At 44.2% G+C, this 19712-nt stretch overlaps 1 protein-coding gene across 4 annotated transcripts in view; it reads right to left on the bottom strand.

The window, feature by feature from the left end:
* AFTPH (aftiphilin) overlaps positions 1-19712 on the bottom strand; it is an 826627-nt gene that overhangs the window by 696118 nt on the left and 110797 nt on the right. For 2 of the 4 annotated variants that reach the window (XM_069608171.1, XM_069608170.1), the window contains exon 2: positions 2427-2511. The exons of the other annotated variants lie outside the window; for them this stretch is intronic. The gene's annotated coding sequence lies outside the window, so the exon portion shown is untranslated. The remainder of the gene's footprint in view (positions 1-2426; positions 2512-19712) is intronic. 4 annotated transcript variants of the gene reach the window in all.

The following is a 19712-nucleotide window of genomic DNA, read 5'->3' on the forward strand; positions in this document are numbered from 1 at the left end:
TCTTCAACGGCTAAGTTTCGCACCTGGCAAATCAGATAAGAGGCCAAGGCAGGAAATGCACGAGTTAGTGGCAACAGACACATGTAGGCACTTGCGGTAGGAAAATATAATGCCTTGAAAATACACACGGTTTTGGACACCATCATAGCAATAAGCTATGGATGTTCTTTGGGTAGAAAGCACGCATTCACACACAACGCGAGCGTGGCTTTCAAAAGACAGAACCAGACACTAGCTACAAACTGATAGACACTTGCCATTAGGGTCAGCTAAAGGTGAACAGTTCCCCCTTTCAAACAGAAGAAAGCCAAACACAAGTGGCAACTTCCCGTGTTAGACTAGCTCATATCAGAGTCAAGAGATGCTTCGGCGCCGATAAGCAGCCATGGACGGGAAGCACGATACCAAACTATACATGTGCGGTTAAAGTGTCCAAAAAGCTAGGAGCGAACACCGCGCTTTGCTTGTTCGCCAAGTGGAAGCCCATTCATTCTAATGGAATGAATCAAGGGTCCATAGCAGCACATGTCATTTCATTTTTTTACATAGATGCACCATATAAGCAATGCAAATGAAAGCACAAGAGCAGGTTCAGATTCTAGACATTCTTTCCAGGCCCAGGAAATGACGCACATAGTTTATGGAGATTAGATCATGTTTGTAAAGCACAACAGACTAACGGAGAGGAAGAACCAGATTCTGGGGTTGGGAAGAGCCTTCCATCACAGGTCCAAGCAGCAGGTTGTGGTCACTTTGCTGGTCACTTTGCATGCCGAACAGCAAGGCCAGGAAAGCGTGAGTTTAAGTGTGCAGGTTGAACTGTTTTGCATAGATGAGACTGAAAGCGTGTTTAATTATGTCACTCGACTCCTGATCATACTATTGCATAGCTTAGACGAGCATAACATGAACTCCATGATTGCTCAAGTTGGCATTGTAGAATGATGAATTGTACTTTGTTATACATGAATCATACTTTAGCTTATGCAATAACGCTCTCTATATATAGGGTAGTATGTTACGTTATTATTGCTGTTATCATAGCAGGTTTAATGATGATCAAAGCTGGTAGAGAACAGAAGTGACATTAAATATTTTGACTTGCTACCTTCAAGCGTCAGCTTGATAATAAGGAGTCAAAACGAACCACACAACATTTTCTGGCTGTATTTTTGTCAATTGTGACAAGTGCAAACACTCAGAGCTGTCAAAGCGCTAGGCCGAACTCCTGAGACGCCTCTCGTCATAACTTAAGACTGTTGATTCTGTGCCCACACCACACATCCCTATCTAGGGTCGAGGGGGGGCGGGAATGGAGTCACGCCCTATGAGGCAATTAAGTCAACTTCGTGTGTGTTCATTGTGGGTGGTTTGTGTTAGTTATTCGGTTTCATCCGGTGCAGAATTACAGGATGAATTTGAATAAAGAACGGATGCTAAAATATATTTTTATTCTGATATCTACACAGATATATTGTACCGTTCTGTGAATGCCATAGTTTTCAGCTGCCATGGGATGACTTCTTCAAATCAACAATGGCATATACGCCTAAATGCCTCGATTTGCCTTACCCTTATGTGGGACGATCGACCGGGACCAATATGCCCTTTGGCGGTACCAGCGACAAGGAGCAACCTGTCATTGTTTAAGGTGTAGCAAGAAGCCGATGGGTCGAATCCACATCTTCACCCGTAAGGGATACCAGGTGCGTCATTTTAAAATGGAGCCTAAGGACACACAACTATTGGTCTCAATCAGTGGCACTTGATAATGTGGTTGGTTTTTGGAGCGTTCTTTGATAAAAGCACTTGCAAAATAGAGTATTGATGTTTTCTTTACAATTATTGTTTGAAAATCTGATTTGGGACGCGCTGTGAGGATATGTGTGTTGATCTTCCGGGTTCTGCGTTAACTGATGTTATGACGTGGGTGATGACTGGGCACGTTTGGCTACGCTGTCCACTAACAATATGAAAATAGGTGGAGCATATTGTTTGGAATAGTGATGGAAGCTTCAGGGTGATATGATTTAGTGCTGCAGGGGCACTCAACCTTCGGGCAATGCAGCAACGGATAAGATTAGCACAAGACGGCCATGCCAAACCCTTGTTTTCGCATGTGTAAAAGTGAGGAAAACTAAGGTAAGATGCATAGGAAAGTTTTTTACGATTGATCACAGTATGCTCAAACACACATGCCCCTTTACGATCGGGACAACATTTTTGAGCGCGCTGTCCCTTTAATAAGCCAGCCCTCCTCACTCAGTCCATAACCAGGCCACCCTTGCCCCAGGTCATCACTGGTCATTCTCCAAGTTCTCTTCTGTGCTATTTGCTAGCTTTCACCTTTTCAGTCAAGGCCGACTGACTAGTTGGCAACAATGATCAATGGCTGCTCAGGACATAACAAAACAAAACTAACTTACCCAATCTGTATCGTCAATGGTGAACCATTTTGAGCTCTGTAGTGTCAAAGGCATTCAGATATCTTGCATGTTCGTGGAATTAAATCTAGAAATAGAGATGGATGAAATTTAATGGAATTGTCCATTCCTGTGCTCCAAGAATGTTACATGGGAGAAGAGAAATAAGTCTTGTAACAGCCGCTAAGGTTTCGTACCTTCATGCTGGGAGATCATGGCCAGTATACAAAATGTTGAAAAATAGCATAAAAGAAATGCAACACTCGAGTGGCAGATGAAGGAAAAAAACTACGACTCATTTCTGAATGATAGAAATTTCCTACTTGCTTGAAAAAGAAATTAACCCATCACCATTTGATTCAGATGGGGGAACCTCCTCTCGACACAAAAGAAATACAATATAGGAAAACCTTGAGCCACTGGAGCAAAAGATTAAGCTGCATATCTGGCAGGGATGGCCTATATGCAGCGATGAGAAGCAACTGTGCAGGGATTCGAAGGACGTCTGATCTAGGGTGAGACTATTGTGTGGATTAACAAATATTTTCTTAGACCAATCCGATTAGCAGTGCCTAATACATTAGAAAACCAACCGAAAGTAGAGAGCTTGTCGATCACAATGTATTTTATTAGCTTTAGGTCGATGGTAGTGAAAAAAGAAAATTGTATCAGTCGCAAAATGAAGTCCTCCATCAAAGAAGAACAAATGACTACACAAAATTGGGCATTTGATGCTTTTAAATTTTGAAGCTACGTGTTAACTTCACAACTGAAATACAAAAATAATTTACTTTTTTGCACTTTGTAACATTCATATACTGCAGATTCAGGCTTTTATTAGTCCCTCCTTGCAAGCCTGCTCAATTCACATCTGTGAAATGAATTATGGAAAAGATCCTGCACAGGAACACAGTGTAGGTACATTATGGTGTGTGGAACAGTCGCTGTACCTTAAGACTATGAATAGCCTTTTAGAACACCGCCAACTTAAACATCCCTTAGAAGAAGTCTGGAAATAAAGTTCATACAAAGCGTAATCCTTCTCTAGCATCAAAGAAAGAGAAGGCGTTACGTTTTTGGGAAAATGTTCAGATGTCCACAGTGGCAACACACATTAACAGTGCAAGAGTCAAATTATATACAGTTAATGTATTCAAACAATGCTGAATTGGAAGAAGAGTGTGACAAGATGTTTAACACAAACTTCTAAATCCAGCCAAAAAACCACAAGCACTCGATCCCTTTAAGTGCTAAAACGTAATTATTTATAAAACAGTCATAAAACAATAGAGTAAGCATGGATTTACAGAACTGGTGATACAGATTCAAAGCCGCTGTTCATCTGCCACGCGTTCCATCCCTTCAATGGGACTTCGTCAGGCTAGTTTTGCAGCCTAAAGCTATCGGGTTGTTTTTAAATTCATCAAACCGGAAACAGACAAAATGACTCCGGTCATGTGACCTATTCATATTCCCCTTTAAATGCGGTTAAACCAAGCCACCCCCATTGTACTAGTCATTTTAGTCCAAGTCAGCTCATTATCACTCTATTCATCTTTTATTTCTTGATTGATGTGACAAATTTGTGATTCTTTTTCTGTTAATGTATCACAATTTATATTTTATTAGCCCACAAGATAAAACCTTCATTTTCAATTTAAAAAACCGATGCAGTGCATCCTGCATGGCAGCGGCTCTGGCAGTCTTTACCTCTCGTCACCATCAAGCTAGGAGCAGCAAACAAACCTCCCTTTCCTTTTCTAGTAATGCATGCGTACATTTGCGGTAATATTAAGCCCAAATGGGCGTGTCTTTTGGAATGCACTTGCTCAAAGCTCGTAAATACTGGAGCATGAACACAAATTTCTGGCAACTATTAATCTCCCCATCCAGGCCAAGCGTGTTGACGTTTTAAAGATCGCAATCTCCGTTTCAGTTTCGCCCAAGTGGGCTTGCAGGCAACATTTACGAATCTCCCAAAATAGCTGCTCCGACTTTCAAAATGCCGCCCAAGTGGGCCAACAATCAGTGTTTACCATTTCACCAGCATTCACTATAAATTTCCATAATGCACGGGTAGGTGTCACCTAAAGAGATCCATACTTGCAACCTTTAAAATATGTAGCAATATGATGTCCATATGGAACATATTTATTAACAAACACATGTACAAATTGCAAATCTATAGTGTCTTCGCTCAAAAGTGTCCAAGTGCCAAAATGCATGGATATCAGCAGCCAGTGTTATCTCCTATCTTGGCATCATATCTATTGGCATATATATAAAATATGTAACAATAAATGTCTATGTACAACATAATTGTCAGATGCATGTGCAGATTGCAAATCCATAGAATTATAGCCATAATGTCCAGGTGCTAAAGTGCCTCAATATCAGCAGCACATTGCATCTCAAATCTAAGCATTAGACAATCTAGCATATCCATAACATATATAGTAATGGAATATCCTCATGTAACATATTGCTAAATGCATATGCAAAATAGCAGGTCCATGGAATCATAATAGAAGAGTGTCTAAGTGCCAAAGTGCATGAATGTAAGCAGCACGTTCCATCTCAAGTAATGCCACATTCCAAATTAAATTCCAGACCCAAATAACACTGAGATGAGGACTACTGGCTACTAAGGGGTACTAACTAATGTGATCTCAGATATTAGTCTCCCAACAGGTGTATTCACCAGAATGATGTCCATTAGGTTTTTTCGTACTGAATGTAATAATAAGTCTTGATTCCAGTTTCCTCAATGTCCCTTCTCTATTACCACTTCTCTAGTGTGGAGGAACATGGGCTAGTGCAAAGAACCCAATTCTCGTGGCGTCACTCGAGTGTTTTTCCATAAAATGTGTAGCCAAGGGATAAGTTTAAAATAGCTCTATAATGTTGCAAAATGCGCAATTTCAAATGGCAAATGGTTAACCCAATATACATTAAATTACATGGGCATACTATTACATAGACTACAAATTTTGCTACAGTAATTTTCTGTTTAATTTTCCAGATTTTATTGAGTTTATCTCCATATTTGATCATGCCTCTTTTTTTCTGCATATTTGCACATTTTGCAATTATTACATTTACTAAAACCCATTGTCTGGTTACAATCATGGAGCCAATTCTCAGGATGTTTAGACCCATCTACCATACTAGGAGATATTAAATCTTTTAGAGATTACTTTACCAAAGGTCATCAAAAGGTCTTGCACCAATATTTTCCCTTATATCCGAGTCAGCACATAAAATGGACCAATGCTTTTGTAAGATCAGTCTTATTTCATTCGCTTGGTTACTGAATTTGCTAATGAATCCAATGGGTTCCTTGTCTCCATTTTGGGGCACTTTGACTTTTGACACGTCCCCCCCGCCTCTTTTGTAAATACGATTATAAGCCATTACTACATCTTTTTCTTATTGCCTCTGTCTACAAATCGGCCACTCATGTTACTAGCTTCATTCATACCTTCCTGTGTATTATGGAAGGTGACCCGGGAATTCCGGAGGTGGAATGGTGTAAATCCAAATTCCCATTGAGTCCGATAGGACTCAATGGGAATGGGGACCATGGAAACACCGGCACCATCTCATGATGGTGCCGGTGTTTCCACGTCCGCCTGCAGGCGGGCGGTGTTAAACCCGCCTGGTCAGACCTGGCGGGATTGATACCTCCGCCTGCAGGAGTCGTGATCACCCGGTATGGTTACAACGGTGGCACCGGGTTTATCGCCACCGTTGTTTCCATACCGGGTGAGTTGTAATGAGGAAGAAAAGTGAGGTATAGGGGTGCACAGGTCGGTTTGAATAATCCATTACAATTTATAAAACAAAAGAATTACGGGGGGGGGGATGTGTATTAACAAGGATTAGGGAGCAATATAACAGATATTTCAGGTGCAAGCGGGCTGACGTCACAAGGCCACTTGGGACAGAGAAAATCGAGCAGAACCAGGGCTGTGTATTGCTACACAGCAAGCCCAAATGCACTCCAAGGGGAAAATAATCCCTATATCCAGATTAATGTTACTCAAAAGGATTTACGCCGTTAAGGCGAATATTCAGGTACAAGCGTACGTTATCTTCTATGCTTAAATCAAATCGTTATTAGCAGTTTAACATTGACCGCACTCCACCTCTGCCCTGTCCTTTGCGATCATCTCCAGAAGACTGGGTTATTGATGTTTTGGGACAGCTTGTATAGCCCTGGAGAGGGAGTGCCTCCCTGTTTGTTCTGGTAATACATTGCTGTAGTGCTGTCGGTTAGGATCAGCACTGTCTTCCTTTGCAGTTGCACCTGAAAGGCTTTCAATGCTTTGAACACTGCTAATAGCTCCAGAAAGTTTATATGGTTAGACGCCACTGGAGGGGACCACACTCCGTGTGCTGTCTGCTGAAGCAGGTGAGCCCTCCCCACCCCGTGAGAGATGCATCTGTCGTGAGAGTGGCTTCCACTGCAGGGGTGGTGAAGGTCTTCCCCTTCAAGAGGTTCTCTCTTGACCACCACTGTAGAGAGAACGAGGGCTAGCGAGACAACTACCAGATCTTCCCATTGTCCGCTGGCCTGACACCACTGGGCCACTCTTGCATGGGACGCATGCGCAGCCGCGCGTGGGGAACCAAGTATATACATGACACCATCATCCCTAGCAAACGCATGGCTTTGTGAACCGTCACCTCCCGACTGGCTACATATTGAGGAATCCGAGAGAGCATGTTCTGAACCCTCTCGCTGGAGGGAAAGACAAGACAGTCTTCCGTCCGAATTAGCGCTCCCAGAAATTGTTTTACTTGGCTTGGGACTCAGCTGGATTTCTTTTCGTCGATTGAAAAACCCAGAATGAAGTAGATCTACTGTTTTTTGGGTGTTCGAAAAACAAGCGTCGAACGAGTCCCCCGTAATGAGCCAGTCGTTGAGGTAAGGATAAACTGGGATTGATAGTCTGTGCAGGTGTGCTGCTGCCACTGCCAGGACTTTGGTAAACACCCTTGGCGCCGAGGCGATGCCGAAGGGGACTACTTTGAATTGGTAGGGTTTGTCCTGTATCATGAACCCTAGGTATTTTCTGTGCGCTGGCAACATTGAAATATGAAAGTATGCATTTTCATGTCCAATGTTGTCATGAAGTCCCCCGGGTTTCACCAATGGTATCACCTCCTGCAGTGTTACCATGCAAAACTTCTGGGGTTTTATAAACTTGTTTGCTGGGCGCAGATCTAAAACAGGATGCATGGTGAGATCCTTTTTGGGTAGAAGGAAGTACACTGAATAAATACCCTCGTTTACCTGAAGAATAGGGACGGCTTCTATGGCGTCCTTTCCCAGCAGTGCTTCCACCTCTTGGATCAGGATGTCCAGATGGTCCGGTGAAAGGCGCCGTGATCTGAACTGTGGCGATCAGGCGAATTCCACGCAATAACCGTGGGCGACCGTCTTTAAGACCCACTGATCGGAAGTTATCCCCTCCCATGCCTTGAGGAAAGTTGTTAATCGCCCCCCCCCCTGTCCGGGGAGACATGGGAGGGGACTTGGACTTGGTGGTCATTTCTGACCAGAGGCTGTGGCTCCTCTGGGATTGGGGCCTCTGCCTCTACCTTTGCCGCGTTTGACCCCTTGAGGGGTAGTAAGTGGGGCTTCCAGAGGTTTCATTTGTGTGGAAGTTACCCGTGCTGTAGTTTTGACCAGCACGGGCTTGTCCTCGAAAGGAACGCCGACAGTTATTACCCCTCTGGGATGAGGGTTTCTGTGTAATTTGGTGCAGAGACCTTATAGTCTCATGCTCCTTTTTGGCTGTCTCCAACGCTTCATCCACTGCTTTCCCAAAGAGGTTAGTCACCTCAATGGGTTTATTAACGAGGGAGGCCTGAGTCTCAGGTCTAAACCCCGATGTACGCAGCCATGCGTGTCTTTTCAGAAGAGTCTCTTGTGCAAGAGACCTGCCTGCTTTTTCTGCAGCATCCAGGGTGTTCTTCACCACATTCTGGTTAACAAGTCTTCCCTCCGCAACAATGGCGAGAAGCTTTGTCTTGGCGGGTTCAGGAACCTTCTGAAGGCCTTCTTGGAGCAAGTTCCATTGGGCATCTGCATAGCTTGCTAATAGCGTAGTATTATTAGCGATGCAGCTGCTGATGCGACACGTTTGCCCAGGGCATACAACCTTTTAGACTCCTTGTCCGGTGGTGATTCTCCCGTGGCAAGGGGTACCCCTGCCCTTTTTCGAGTGGTAGTCACTACCAGTGAGTCTGGGATGGCATGCCCTTTTATATACAGAGGGTCGGAGGGAGAATGCCGAAAAATATTTTCGACTCTCGGGTTCACAGCCCGTGTCTGAGCAGGTGTGACCAATGAGGGAGCTACCCGTCACTTAACAGAGTTACGGAGGGGGATGGATTGACTCGCCGGAGGTTTTTCCTTAATAATGTCCTCCACAAAATCCTGCTCAGCTACCGTCTCTTCAGTGCCAATTTTGAAGTATTCAGCTACTTTTTTCAACATGGAGTTGAAAGCCATTTGGTCATCCACAGGGGAGGCCTGGCGAGCTGGGGTGGACGGAGGAGAGTCTAGGCACAAAATATCAGTGTCCTGATCTTGCTGTGTCCAAGGTTCTGGACCTTCCTGCTGGGTTTCCTCCCAGTTGTCTGTCATATCCTGTTAATCTTCCTCATATTTTTTCGAGAAAAGAAGCTTCTTCATTATATAGGTCTCTATATGTGTCCATATGGACCACGTCTTCTTGTTGGAAAACAAGAGACTGGACTTCTTGAATTTGGGGGTTAGGGTCTACCTGAGCCCTTTTCGGGTGAGGATGATCAGAAGAACCCATACTCTGCTCCAGCCGATCCATATAACCCTCGAACTTATCTGTAGTCCATTTAGAGGACTCAAACTAGCCTACGCGAGGAGAAACGACGTTCTCCGCACTGTGGCGTCGTAAGGAACCTCTCAGGGTGTCGGAGAGAGGCTCTTGGCTATCTACGCAAGTGTCATCGGAATCGGGGACCAAATCCGCCGAAATCTTCCGTGGCTTGGCCCATCACTTCAGGCGGAACCAGAATAAGGCCCACCGTCGCTGCGATTCTTCCGATGCTACTTTGGATAGTCACTGAATCGTCGTGAGACAAAGGCTCCGATTTGTCGGCAGTAGAAATACTGTCCGTGGCACCAGGAGGCCTAGTGGTTGGTTTTCCAGGTAGAGGCCCAGTCGTAGTTTTCGGGCCTACTGAGGCCTTGGAAATCATTGAAGCGTCGGGCTCCCGAACTTCAACGCGTGTAGATTTATGAGTAGCGCCCTTGGTTTGTTTTGATTGCCCAGTCGCAATACGCTGCTGAAGATGCAGGGAAGGCTTTGGATCTGAACGATGCGAGGGAACAGGCAAAGTTTTCGGCAGACCCGTAGACGCTTTCGCCTTTTTCGACGAAGGCGTCGAAATTGGCATAGGGGTTGTGTGCTTAGTGCGATGCGCTTGTACGCCCCTGTCGCAGGGTGTATTCCATGTAGCAAGACCAGAGTCCGCTTTTTTGACTTTTGGTCATCCGAAGTACCCCGTCACTTTCGGCTGGTGTGGCGGTGGGGGAGGGAGGCTCGACGCGTGACATGCCGTACGCGGCACACCCCTTTACACCCCTTGGGCCAAAGGAGTTTGCACGCCGTGGAGCCAACTTCTGATGCCGGATAGGCACCCGCTCCGTCGTTAAGCCAGTCGACCAACCTTCTTTTCCGGTCTTTAAGGGTTTTTTGGGAGAAACCCTGGCATATCTCGCATGTATTCGCCGTGTGGTGCGGGTGGAGACAGTAGATACAATCCATGTGGGCATCACCTTCATAGACTTTTTTGAGTCCACATGTCGCACAAGGACGAAATAAAGCTTTTCCGGACATATTTTTTCCAGAATGTAACGTCGCCGAAGCGAAAATACAACCTAATTTCGATTAGCAGTAACCACGAGGATCCCACTACTTTGAAAGTAGGTTGAAATCTGAGGGAGCGCGGGGGCGGGTCCTGTATTTATATCATGGCGTCCTGACGGCGCGGGCACGCATGATACAAAACGAGGTGGATAGGACGCATAAGCGTCAAAAAAGTTTTCCTACGGGAAAGGGTCTATATAATGTACCGGGGATTCCCAGCCTGACGACGGGGAATATTCTAAGCATATGAATCCATGAAAGATCCAATGCTGGAGAATTACAGAAATTCAGGGATGAGAAAAAAAAGCACCCGAACCAGACAGAATAACTGTTGAATTTAAAAAAGTATTCCTAGAAACTATTGAATACAGAACCCTCTATTAGGCGTGAATGAAGCTAAGATTACTTTAAACCACAAACTATAAAAGGTGAAGGCTTGTTGTGCGTGCTACCGTCAGAGAACAGTCAAACATTAAATTGTACGGCAAGCTGATGGTGAATAGATTTCTGCCTTGTATTCCAACGCTCGCACTGGCCGATCAATCATCCTTTATTCCAGGGAGGTTTTTCAGATTACTGAAAAATCGATAGAACAGGAGGTTCCGGGCTATTGCAGTTCTCCCAAATGCTGAAAAGGCATTAGATACAATAGAAAGGCCATTTTTATTTGCAGTCATGAATCAATTAGGGCTGGGAAATAGATTTGGCTCCAGGATTGTGGTTCTATAAACTCCCAGACAGCGAGGATATAAATAAATGAGACGCGGTGGAACACCCTGGCTCAGTGGCCTTGTTGTGACAGAAGCATATAGAGCGTACACCTACAAACTGCTCAGATCGCTCTATGCAGACAAAATGTTATTTATCAAAGACCAGCAGTTAAATATCACCCCTATAATGCAACAAGTTAACAGGTTTGGGGAGCACTCTGGGTTATGCATCAATCATAGGAAGTCTGATTTTCCCTATAACAGATGGCACTCCTACATTCAAAGAGGACTTGGGATTTAGATGGTAAAGGGACGGACAACATTAAATACCCAGAGATAGAAATCACGAGAGACCATGGTCTGCTATTTAGGGAGAATTATGGCAGATCAATAGACAAGCATAAGATACAAGTTCAAAAGGTGGAGGGGGTCTGCCAATATCCCAGATTAGAAGGATTGCCTTGATAAAGATGTAGCCTCTTCTTCCCCCACCCCTAGATTTGTATACCCATTTCTAAACAATCCTCTAGTTCTGCTTGAATGCTTCCCTGCCCCCTATCAGGGGAATATTGTTGGGAAGGGGCAACAAGCAAGAATAAAATGGGATGAGTTGGCGTTGCCTTAAACCAAAGGAGGCCTTGCACTTCCAGTCAATGAGAAATACTATTTAGCATTGAGGGCAAATTAGCCGACATTGTGTTACCTAGAGAGGACTGGCAGACCACACGTGTAACTAGAGGGAGCAATAGCATGTCCAGATCTGCTGCGGAATGAGATAAACATAGATGCATGCACGATTGAAGCTTGGAGGCGGATTTACGGCTAAGCTACGAGTTGGTATCCTATACTCCCCTTTGTTGCTAGTCAACTACGTAGGGGGATAAGAACAACACATGAGAGGTCATATATACAAGTTCGCTTTAGACCGAGATTAATCATGTTTGGACACTTTTTCCAGAGGGGGTCTTCTTAACCTTAGAGTCCTTCAAACCTAGAGGGGACACTTCCTCATTGGATATCTTTATGAATTTCAGAATCATATGAACTCTGCGGTATTTCCAACATTAACGTCACAGCCACCCACATTTACGCTGTTGCAGGACACTATTCAGACCTAGGGGGAAACGTATGGTCTTGAATATATCAGAAAGGCTCATACGAGATGCCCAGATTAGGTCATATCCTTGCGAAATAAGTGGGAGGGATGTCTTGGCGTAAACATGTCGCAGGAGGATTTGTTGTACATCATTGGCCAGACTAAAAGTCTCACTCAATGACGAGTATAAACTGATACATTTCAACTTCATCCATCAGCTGTATTACAGCTTAGCCAAACTGCAAAAATATTACCAGTATGTCTCATGAATGTCAAGTTGTAAAAGACCACATGCAGACTTTGTTAATCTGGGGTGGGCTTGATACTCAATATTTGCATTCTGGTGGGGGTCCTTCATATTATAAAATAACTAATTCCAATGGACCCAGTGGTGGCACTGCTAGGATTTACTTATCCCATACCAGGGTTTGCTTGTCGATTGGTAGGGCTCCTGCTGGCTCGACAAAGGGTTGTAATGCCTTAGTGGAAGACCCCAGCCCCTAAAATTAAGGTTGCGTTATCTGATGTAGCATACTGTCAAAATATGGAGGTGGCATATATGCGCTTGATGCCCCAGAATGTGCAGCTTCTGTATATGTGAACACCCTCATCTGAACTCTTATCGGCACCCACTGATATGACCCAGAATGAGGCACCCCCTTATCAATAACCGTCCTCCCCGAGTTTGTATGTGTTATCCTATACTGGATTCCCTGCTGCATGTTGAAATTTGTGAAGCGTTACATTGTTCGACCCGGGATATGGGTTATGGGTTCCCTGCATCCCACTGTTCATACATCCGACTTATGCAGATTTGTTGCTAAAAGTCCTAAATCGATTAACTGCAGAAATCAAGTCGGCTGGAAATAAATGCATTTACCAGTTGCATCTTGTGGAAGAACGAGTAGAAATTGGCACACAGTTTGCAGACAGAAAAAACAGGAGCAGGAGACGTGACTGACCTGCTGATTCAGAGAAAGTCCACAGTCATTCCTAGGTTGCATACAGGGGCTGGTTGACAGGCAGCAAAGGCCAGTATCCCGGAACTGGATGTGCTAGATATGCAGTTGTTAATCAGCAGAAGACTGGATTCGGATTGCCACATAGTACGCCAGTTTTGATGGCATTGAATTTGAAGCGATTCAAGTTCATCCAGAAGCCGCCCCCCCCACCCCCACTATGCATGCATGTGCCGAAGAGTCCAGATGCTGATCCCAGACAGTCAGATTGTTCGTTTGTTGGCTAGATGACAGTCATCAGCATGCACGTACAAGGGTTGGTCAAAAGAATGAATGTCCTCCTATAAAGCATGAAAAGCATGGGACTGAATGAAGATCCATTAGGCAATTAACAGGCACCAGATCCATTAAAAAATGGGCGAATTGTCACAGCATAAACTAGAGTGTATAGAAATAAATGGATATATGCCAATCAATTCTTCACTCTCACCCGATGTCCAGTCAAAATAAAACATCCCAGCAAAGTTGGATGCTTGAAGGTGCTAAAAGATCTAAGAGCTCTGCCACCATTTACAATAAATCTTGGGTCATTCAAGACATACACTACCACAGACTGTGCTCCAACCAGGAAGGAAGCAGGCCTAAAGATCAACCGGAAAGGAGAAATTCACCACAAAAGGTCTTAAATTGAACAGGGACGATACAGTCTATCCATTATCTTAGTCTGACATGGGATTATGGAAAGTAGGACTCATTTGGACAGTTTTTTTTCCGTCAAGTGGAGAGGCGAGTACCATCAGCTCAAGTATAGGATTAAGCCAGAAAAAAACATTAAAAGAAGCATTAATGACGAAATCAATTTTGGGGCAACCAACAAGGGAAGATCTCTGAAATTCTGACCGGACCAGGATTAGGCAGGTCTGAAGGACCTAGTACAATACCGTCTAGCCATTAGTTATAGCAGCTGTTGTACAGTAAGCTTCTCAAAACGTGTTAGCAAAGGGCTGGTGTAGCTGAACATTTTTTGGGAGACGAGATTAATGTGCATAACCGATCAGTGTTAACAGAGTTCAATCAATCAGACTGAATTATTCTTATCTTCTTGGTGAAAGAAAAGCTAGTTGATTGCACAAAGACTGGATTAACTACGGAGCTTGCAGTGCTTCTTCCTCAAGAGAGCACCTCAGAGACAGGGTCAATATATATGCATGAAATATTAAGCATGTGCATATTTTGAGGGCTGTTGGAATTTGCCATTTTATGCTATTACAAGTTTATCTGAAACTTCATACAGATTTAATTGTGCTTTTACATTGAATAGTGCCACTGCTGTAAGTGTTTCAGAGCAAGTTGTACCCTCTTGGGCATTACTAGTTCCATGCTTGTAAACAAGTGGATGAAAAAGGATAGGTTGATGGAAATCTACTAATAGGTTATAAGGGTTTGTAAACTGCACATTCACCAACAAACCTTTGTGGGGCAGCAACTCCATAACACAACAGTCCCTACACTAAATAACATCTTCATTTCGTTCATGTGGGCATATGGTTTGCTTAGGTCTCGTTTCTTGTCCATTTTAATGAGACTTCACGACATTGTGAGATTGCCATTTCGCTCTACTAAAAGGCTTATTCAAGCGGACTCAATTTCTATTGTGTGCATTCTAGGTATTTGGCTTGGACAGTGAGCGTTTAGGTTTATATTGTGCTATTTGACAAGTGCAGACCAACTCAAAAATAGCAGGCAGACACTTTATCATGGCAAGAACTTTTGAAAACATCCAGAAACTAGTAAAAAAACAGAAAGCACAAGTGCTTGAGGATAAGGATGTGTCATGAGAGGTGGGGCGGGGTGGGTAAACACCTTCAGTTGGTACCTACAGAGGAACCTGGGTCGACTACAGACCGTTATGGACAGGTTTGTAGGAGATTTCATGAGGCAGGAGGCCTTCTTCCCCCGGTGTAGGCCCATTTCAAAGGTTTTGTGAGATTCCAGTTGGTTTTGCATTGGTCACCTGACAAGTGCCCTATAAAAAGAGGTCTGGAGGGAACGTCAGGTTGTGCTCAGTTAAAGTGCTGTGAAGTTGCACCTGGTCTTGTATCTTACAAGACAAATAAAGCAGTTTCCATTTTGCTACTTGCCTAAACTGATATGCAAGCTTGGTTTCTCCCACAGGCTCGAGTACAGGTAAAACTGGAACAGAACAGGAAAGAAAAAAAAAAAATGGCACAAGTGCAGGTTAGTGCTCTGAAACTAATATTTCTCCATCTTTAAAGAAATAACAGGTAAACGCAAGGTCTTTATCAACATCAATCCCCAAGTCTACCACAAAGTTGAACTTCTGTATTAAAGCACGAACAATCCCTTCTTCTGAAAGCCAATTTCCAGGGGGGAAAAAAACCGGCTGTTCTGAAGAGAGGGAACAATAAATCCTAACACCATTATATTTTCGACCAAGTAAACTAGCGTGTGGTAATGGCCTGCCAGAATGGTATGTGATTAAAAAATAAAAGGCAAAGTTCTGAAAAAAACAAAATCGAGAGTTTTCTTAAACATAGTACTAGAACATCAAATTAGTAACTAAAAGAAATGCAAACATTATGAGATCTGCATATATCAAATACTTATAATTTGCAACCTTGAATTTAACCATTTGACGTACACCTTCCTTTTACGTGGGCGTCCCTCCGCCCGCAGAAGCACCTATTTGGACTGTTAGTTCCCCCTTAACTGCACCTAAATCTAACCATGCTCCGCACTTTGCGGTTTTCCTTTTTTAATTCATCCCCCCAACTGCAATTGTGTAACCAAGTTTGAATTTCTCGCTCTGTTTTAAAGGGAGTTTCTCATTTTCATATTGTCGAACGTTAGGTCATATTATGGCAACCGAGCATTCACAGTTGACATTCCACAATTCCTACCGATTTCTAGTAAAAAATGTAAAATCTTTGTTTCCTTAATCTTTTAAATTGTTAGGTTTGCCGACTTCCTGATAGTGATGCAATTATTTTCTGCTGCACCCTTGGGCTGTGTTCGTGCCTCTTGTTTCGTTATGTTGTTTAACATTAATGTCCAACGTCAAGCGCTTTGAAGCCGCCATAAGATAGCAGTTGGACTCTCCAAAACACCCAATAAATAACAGAGGAGCTGCACTCGTTGATGAAAAAGGCTAAAATGGCCAAATTAGACCTGAAACGGTAATCAGACTACACCGTTTGTTCCAAAGATCTTCATGCATCCCTTTATTAACTCACAAGGTAACGGCAGCTCAGATTGAGAAGGATAGCCAAAGATGGATTATGCAGATAAACTTCATGAAGAGCCCAACCGCAGACTAAATGGAGTCCTACCTCACAGACCACTACAATCATCATTGCCAGAAGGTTCCTAGCAAACCTCAACATCCAGAAATCCTAATGTAGCGGTTTGCTCCCAGAGTAGCTATGGTTCAAAAGCCACCCTCATTTAAAAGTACCCACAGTTTCCCTCAGCCTTCCCTTCTATAGACGCTGGCTGTTCGTGCCAAGGGAAATAAATAGAAGGGATATGGTTCCCAGTTTTCGTGTGAATCGATTGAGCATGCACAGGCTCATGACTCCTCCTTGGCAACTTGGAAGGCTTAAAAGCCTGACCACTGCTGAGCCAGCCAAAGACGTGTGCATTACTTTAAATGTTTTGCACAAAAAGGCAAGATGGTTGTTACAAGACTACGATGGCCGTTTGGCAAGTCTGAACTTTTTTTTTTTTTTTTAAAGTGTACCAAAGAAAAATACAATTGGAAAATGTGCTCACTTTTTGGGAAATCTACTCTACCATAGGCTCCCCTCATAACCAGATGGTTCTGGCCAATCTACCTTTCAGGTTCGATCCCCCAGTCCTTCATACCCCCTCCCGATCCCCAAGGATGTGCCAAAGCCGCGGGAGAGCTCAGGAGCTCTGCCTTCTTTTCATGGGAATAGCATAATGCAGTCTTGGTTGAAGGTCCTCCGATTTCTGCTGCCAAAATAGAGATACAGGGAGGCTGGAATCGAAATTGGACCAGCGTTGCGGGTTCATTTTCTCTGGTGAAGCCTGTGGTTTTATTTCCATAGAGGACAGGGAGTCCCTTCCGCTGAATGGCCTTCTGGGAAGAGCAGCCCTTTAAGAATAGAACTCTTGCCAGAATGGGATACTGAAAGATTAACTGCAAGCCGATACCACTAGTACCGAGGAACCTGCTGCTCATTGGAGGAGAGGACAACTCGCAAGTGCTCGCCAGAACCCTTCCTGGCTGGGAAGTACAGAACAAAGGACTTAGCTTTTGCCTGGGAAGGTCCCCGTAACACCAGATTTGATATGATCACTGCATTGCTGGCCCGTCTCAAGCAGACTAATGTCTTGTCGACTGCAATCCATTGGAAACAGCAGATTCAAAAAGTCAATGCAGATTTGACCCATTGAAAGTGCCTAGAAGCTTGGCTCAATACTGCTGAGCCCCAAGGACAAGCATTGAAGGGTATTTGAAGCAGTCTTGTCCCTCTAGTCTGCCTAAACATCCCTAGTTACTAGTAAGAACCCACTCAATCCTTTTAAAAGAATTCAGTAAACTTGATATAGCTGCTGCAATTATTGCCTGTGCACCATCATCTTCATACCACAGTATCCCTTTTATTCCAAAGTCTGCATTCTCTGTGTTTTACTTACAGGGGTAGGCTATGTTTTTGTTTAGAGAATTTACATTATCATTTCTATAGCATCTCGTTTGGACCGGCTTTTATTTTGGTACCACTATGATTTTAGGAAGCGGTGTGAGCTAGCTTAGATGTAACCCAGCTTACCCTCGCCCCATACTTAGAATAAGGTGGTATACCCGTTAGGATGTGTCCGTTCCACCTTTATGACTGGGATTACTGCTGGTATATTAGTAGTGTGGGGCTGTGTAGAAAGGTTGCATTAAACTTCTCAGTCCTGTGCTCCCGCGGAGCAATAACCATTGTCACCATGGAGATGCTGCAGTTTTTCAGCATTGGACTTCATATGTTCCCCCATTGCCCCACTTTGACAGAAGGGTTTTACTAGGCCAGTACAGCTTGCTCTTCAAATCAATGGACCTTCTGGTGATCATGACACCTAGTGAGGCTAAGCAGTTTTGACTGTCTCTTTACCCATTATTGCTAGTATTTAAGTTGTGGTCTGTAGCTGTGACAGAGGCATGTTATCAAGAGAGACACAGACTCAAAAGCATTGGTTTTAAAACCTTTATTCACTAAAGGTTCTGGGGTTGGTAGAATGCCTGACTGGCCCCAACTCTAAAAGGATGGTTCCCTTAACTGACGTTTCTAATGGCTGCTGTTGTCCAATAGGCCAAAATAAAAGTTGGTCTGTGTCTAAACCTATGCTTGCCCTCACGCTTCCCAAAAATCTGTTAGGAACTTTTCTGCAAAAGGAAAAATAGTGGTTCAACAAAAATGCCTAAACCAGAGTTGGGTTCAAGTGGTCTTCTCACCAGGTGCAAATTGGTCAATGTCCCAAAGAATGGTTCACTCAACAGGGCTGTTAGTCAGACCTTCTCCACAGGACCCTTACATATTTCAAATACCTTCAGTGCCCGAGTTACTTTCCTCAATAGGCACCTCAGAGTTCCCTTCCGCAAGCTGAGGCCTCTTGCAGATTTTGACTCACAACAAAATAGATCACAGTTCCTTTTGGTTTCACAGGGCGTGGGCCCCTCGAGTTCCAAACATCAATTCAGCTGTTCGTGATGTACCTTTTCCTTATAGTCTTTCTTACACACCATCCCCTAATGGGGTAGAATCAGAGGCTTGCAAAAACGCCAGGTACTTTGCTTTTCCTCAGCGCAACCACATCAACCCTTTGGCCCTCTGTTCTTACTTTTACTTTCCTTTGGACTTTATCTTCAGGTGCTTCCTGCACGGTCCTTTATTCCTTCACTTATTTGTGCCTCTTGCATGCTTCTCCCACTGTTTCATGCGACACTGCACTAGTTTTTCTTTCCTGGTCATTCGCACCCTTTTTACAGTAATTCCTCTCGTGCCTCTTGCCCTTTTTACTAGGATCACTACATTGTCCAACTTTATTCCATTTATTATTTCACACATGCGCGTTTCCCCAGTTTCCCGCTTACACTGTTACATGTATCATTTCCTTGGTTGAAGTGTTCCCTTTTAACGTCAATCGAACACTCACACAAACGCGATCATCTTTCTTACACGTTTCTAATGTTAATTTGTATTGCGCTTGTCACAAACCGGCTCTGCAATGCTTTCAGAGTCACCGGGCTCACTTCTGCACTTCGGACCGAAGAGCCGTTGTGAAGCCGAGGTCAGGGTCACGCCGCCTGCGACCCGGACTCTCCGGGGGCCGACTCACTGAAACAGGGGGAACAAGCATCTGCATTCACAGGTTCTGCAGGGGGACCAGCACGCCTCGCTGCTCCCATACACAGACCCTTCTTGGCTCCTGGAGACAAAGCTTCCTTGCGACGCTTCGGCGAACTGCAGTCTCTCAACGTCCTGGTCTCTGGCCTCCAGTGCTGGGCAGCTCTGGCGTCTCGGCTCTCCTCCCAACTCACTCTTTTACTCGCTCTCCTACTCGCTCCTCCA

The sequence above is a fragment of the Ambystoma mexicanum genome, chromosome 4q (genome assembly GCF_040938575.1).
Source record: "Ambystoma mexicanum isolate Mex_15411 chromosome 4q, UKY_AmexF1_1, whole genome shotgun sequence".
NCBI classification, from domain to species: domain Eukaryota; kingdom Metazoa; phylum Chordata; class Amphibia; order Caudata; family Ambystomatidae; genus Ambystoma; species Ambystoma mexicanum.